This window comes from Apodemus sylvaticus, chromosome 14 (genome assembly GCF_947179515.1).
Source record: "Apodemus sylvaticus chromosome 14, mApoSyl1.1, whole genome shotgun sequence".
NCBI classification, from domain to species: Eukaryota; Metazoa; Chordata; class Mammalia; order Rodentia; family Muridae; genus Apodemus; species Apodemus sylvaticus.
The window spans coordinates 14,086,759-14,092,158 of NC_067485.1; positions in this window are offsets into that span (position 1 = coordinate 14,086,759).

The window sequence follows — 5,400 nt, forward strand, 5'->3', positions numbered from 1 at the left end:
TTATGTTTCTCTAAGGGCTTCAGTCCATCTGGCCAAAAAGGGTATAAACCCTGCTGCCTGGGGGTTACAAGGCAGACAAGTGCCTTACTAAATTGTGTTCTCAGGACTAACAGCATGGTCTGTAAAATGAGAGCACAGGTCATGGATAATCTGGTTGGCACCCTTAGTCTGTTAGCCTGACATCTTTGAGTCTTGTTAGCAGACAGTAAAGAGGGGATAATCGTCCCACCATTGAAGGTAGGTTCTGTCCTACATCTCCTGTTTTCCTGTCCCTGAGAGCCATGTATCAGAGAATATAAGTGCAGAAGCCTAACAGAGAGGCTTCTGGGAAGGCAGTCAAATTTGGAGATGCTTTCCAGTTTCTACGCTTCGAATAGAGCTATTCATAGGTAATGCTCAGAGAGAGAGAGAGAGAGAGAAAGATGTGGGAGGGGGAGTAGAGCCACCCTGCCCGGATTTGGAGGAGGACCTCCAGGTCATTCTGTGCACAAATTATCTCTTTCCTTGGAACTAATCCTCTTTCAAAGGGTTCCTTCTTTCTCACCCACACTGTGGCTTTGGAAACCAAAGAGTTCGGTAGAAGAAGCACCATATAAATGAAGGGGCCCACTAAACCTTTGCAATCACTGTCACTGGCCTCTGCCCCAGGACACCGGTGCTGGGGCTTTGCTTTCCTGGGCTCCCCTAAAGAGCAATGTCCTCTCAGTCTGTGGGTCCATTCTCTGGCTCGTCATAGAAGAGACTGGAACCTGCCTTTAACTGTGCAAATACAAGAAGGCACTTGCCACACTTCTGCATAATTCTTAACCAGGATCTCTGATGTGACCCCAAGGCCTGGCCCTTACCTTATAGGGACAGTCAGGCAGGGTAGGATATGTGTATGGTGCATGAGATACGAAGGGCATCTGTGGTCAGGGAAGTTGTGGGCCCATGTGCAATAGGTGCTGACCCTACTCTACCTAACAGGCCTCTTGGCCTCACCCACCAGGGCAGCAGACTGCACCTCCATGTCTCCTGAAGCTACCACAAGAGTTCATAATGGAGCCACGATGAGTTCACTTTTCTTCCTTCTGCAGCACAAAATGGAAGGGCAACTCCTCTGTTCTCAGCAGCCTTCTTCCCCAAGAGCTCATTGGGTTGGAGCAGAAATGCAGCAGGTACTACTATGGCGTGTGCTCCCTGCTCAGGGAGTTGCTACTGGCTCCTGCTTGGTCTCTGGAAACTTCCTCTGCACACCCTAAGCTGCTTCAGTCCACAATCTCTCATTCTTTCCCACCTCAACATCAGGCTCCATGACCTCCATTATTCTCCCAGGCCTAGTGCTGCCTCACAATGAGGCCTAGGCCCAACTTGTGGCCTGTGGCTAAGGTCCAGACCCAGGCCAAACTCCTATACTCTCAGCAAAAACCAGAACCTTATACACCCTAGATTAGACTGTGTAATAACGGCCTTCTATCTCAGCAGAAGGTGCCAATTAAATGAACTGTCCTTCCTGGAGTGACTGAAATGGACAAAGGTAAAGTTTCTCCTCCAGGAGTGTCAAGATACAATTAGTGAGCCCACTCTCAACCTTTCCCTGGGCAACCAAGCCACCCAGACCTCCACACCAGTCTCTGTCATTCTTGCAGATTCCATCATCACCAGTGAAGGAGCAACACAGCCAGGAGCAGCCACCAGACATGAACAGCAGCAAGGCCCCCTACTTTGGACGGGGCAAGCCTAAAGCGGGAAGGTAAAATCTCAAGGATATGTCAGTGCCAGGGACAGACAAGTCCACAGTTACTTGTGAAGGCAGCAAGAGTGTATAGATCATGGGGTCCTTTAGCTTTGAAAGGCCCTCCTTATAAGAAGGGCCGAGAGGTGAAACTAAAACATGTAAGGAAGAGACTAGGAGGAGATGGGGTGGAACAGAAGATCTACACTGGGATTGAAGCATCACCCGCCCAGTGAGGCTTGGCAAGTGTCACTCCAGAAGTCCTGTATCTAGTGACTCAAGTTAGAAACATCTATAGGACATCTTGCAAGTCAATCATAGCAGGAAGTTGGAGCAGGACACGCAGGCTGATCTCTGTGTGTGCTGATCATACCCTGCTGAGAACCATGCTTGCACAAAACCAAGCTTCCTTGGCCCATAAACCCAACATCCCCACCCCCACCCCAGGAGCCTTCCTTTCTTGACCTGAGGTCTCACCTAAGTCAGAAAACAAGACACCCAGTATCTTGTGAGGCTCAGGTGGGGCCCAAACCTACAGGTTCTAGAGCCAGGGGGTCCCACGCTGAGGCACACCCCAGCCTCATCCCTTCCCTACACTGCCTTTCCCACCTCTACCATCTGTGTTTCTTGCTAAGGCCATGTTCCTGGAAAAACTTCATCAAAAGGTTCAAGTCTGTAGGAGGATGGGTGGTGGCCACCTCTGCCTAAATGCCAGGGCCCACACAGCCACAAAGGCAACTTCTACAGGAGGACCTAATTGAAGAGTGCCTGAGAGACCAAGGATTGCTGACACAGACAGTGCCAGCCAATTGGGAACTGCTGCTTGGAAGAGATGCTTGCTCGGGACCAATGGGGCATGGGTGGAGAGGATAAAGGGCACCCGAGGGCACCCTGAAGATTATAAACAAGTTTGCAGTAACATTTGGAGAGGATAAAGGGCACCTGAGGGCACCCTGAAGATTATAAACAAGCTTGCAGTAACATTCAGATGTGATTGTTGTGACACTCTCACCTGTTCCCAGAGTCTGTGCTGTGCTGCTGATTCCTTGCCACCTTATCTCCAACCCCCAAGAGCAAGTAGGTTCGGGGAGCAGGTGGTCCAGGGCACAGGCAGCACAAGTCAGCTGCCATGTTGCAGAATCCTCTCTCTTCCTGGTTATCTGCGGGGTTTCAGAGGCCTCAAAGGAGAACCATGTCTGCTTCTGCCTGGGCCATACAACTGCACAGGCGCACTGCCCTGTCAGGACCACACTTGTTCTCTCCTAGATAGAACCTGCCAGAGCAAGGCTGACCTGGGAACCCAGAGACTCAGCATGTAGTCAAGTCTGAGCCTTGCAAAGATGATGGGTGACACACAGCAGGTGGGTGGGTGGGTGGCCTCAGAAGACACTGAAGAAGTGTGACCACCATGGAGACTGAAATAGGGTTCCAGTCATCAGTGACCAAACCACCGTGACTGGAGTCACTGGAGGCACAGCAGTGATGTCGCTGCTGAGTGCTAATTAACCATCCCCGACAGCATGGTGTCACTGCCTAAATTATCAATGAATCTAGTAAGGTCAGGTTTGAGACCAGTAAAAACCTTTCCTCCACTCTGGAATGCAGGCATCCTGGCCTGAAAGCACAATAGTGACCAGTATACCCTTAACGAAATAGTCTCAAGAATGGTCCCCTGGTCCTTCCCACACACTGGGCCACTCCCCGCCGCCTCAGCCAGCCTGCTCTCTGCATCTCTCTGAGTGTCTTCCAGAGTGCATCTAGAAGCAACATGGAGACTTTGGGGGAATTTCTGTGCTCTGAACGAGCTGTAGGTACAGCAGGAAGTGGTCGCCAAGAGGAGGTTTCAGAAGGAGTCCCAGCAGGATACTTCTACAACCAGGAGAGAGGCGGCTAAGGGAGGGTCAGAGCAGAACAGCAAGAAAAAGGTTTGCAGGGGTGAAAGCCTCCTAAGCCAGTGAGCAGAGCTCAGGTCAGGAAATTAGGTGTGCATTGTTGGGAGCAAGTCCTCCCTATGCCCATCGGAGAAGTGACAGTCTCCCCCAGAAAGGCATTTTAAGAGAAGGGTGTCCTACAGGATGTGAATAACATTGTCTAGGGAATGGAATACTCTTAGATTAGTGTGAAGTCCCTGCAGCCACTGTCCAGAGCTGGGTCTAAGTCCAAAGAAATCTCTTCCTATACATGGGGCACTAGGATGAGCATGACCTCATTAGAGACAGCCTAGTGCAAAAGATGGGCTCTGACACACAGTGTCCCATAATATTGAAGATGCCAAGTTGAGGAACCCCCAGCACTCTGAGGGCAGCTACTCCCATCAACAGTGGGGGGAGGTCACTATGACCTAGAACAAAGTAGGGTGATAAGAGACATACGCTGTGGTCATCATATCAGCCTCAGAGGCCACAGCCATCCAATGAAGAAGAAGTTGGTCACAAATGGGGACAGCGGTCAGGCCTTGCTGCCCAGAAAGTCTGAGTCCCCAGGAGACTCTCCCCACATAGTCCACCGGAGACAGGATCCTGGGTTACCTTTACCATGTCCATCAGGCAGTCATTCAGTAAGGTGGCACGTCTGATCGACCCAATGCTTCCCTTCCATGTTGGCAGAGGACAATTTTTTCAGTAAAAAAACATCCCCACAAAGGAAAAGGTTTACTTCCTATGTGAGCACGCCCTCTGTGTACTAATGGCTGCTTCTTCTCAGGACAGGGACCGCTTCCTGGTTGCATTTCTCTTTCAGTGTAGTGACTGCTGTCTGCACTGAGCTGGGCACGAGGCAGGGTCAGCATTTGGTCATTCTTGAAGCAGCGTCTAGAAGTAAGGAGCACACAGAGATGTGACACTAACCCTGACACTCACACTCACCCATATTCCCTAGCTGCACTGTGAGACTCGCCATCCCAGAATCAGAAGGAAAGCCTTCACATATGAGGAGATGCACCATCCCTCCAGGGACCCCGCCTCAGGGACTTGCTCAACCTGACCCTCTGGCTAGGTTCTACATCTGTGCAGGTGAAGGTATGGGTACACAGAGGCTGAGAAGGCCCAGTACCTCACCCATCACAGGAGGGTTCAGGAATGCTGGGGCTATGGTAGTCTCCTGCATCCTGGGCTTCCTAATGGAACCTGTGGGAGCCGAGCCCTGTAGCCCCTCAGCTCAGCCTGGGTGACAAAGTAGTGTCATCTTCCCCAGTCTTTGTCTCCTCCCCCACCCCCTCAGAGGTGCCACACTGAATCTGCATCTGTCGTGTGCAGTGTGTGGTGACTGCAGGATGGCATTTGAGTGGTGTTGTCACCCTGGCCAGGGCTCTCCTGCCTTTCCATCTTCTCAGGCCTATATGTGCAGTCATGGTTGCCACAGACAGGAAGCCTCTGCCCTCACAGGACACAGCACTAACTCTAGTGATGAGACCTCTGACTCTGAGCATCCTCTGACACCATCCCAGGGACCTTTGCTCTCGGTCTAAACCACAAGTGTGGAGAGGCAGACTCTTCAGCTCTCTGACAGACTTCTGAGAACAGAGACATGAGCTTACCTTTTGCAATTCTCTTAATAATGTTTATAAGGTCTACAGTGGTGAAATTCTATAACCATTTGTTTTTGGAAAGAAGAAAGCTGTGGCGTTGATCTTGACAGGGGATGCTGAAATGTGAGTAACTGGGAAAAGCAGAGCTGACTGCCCTGCA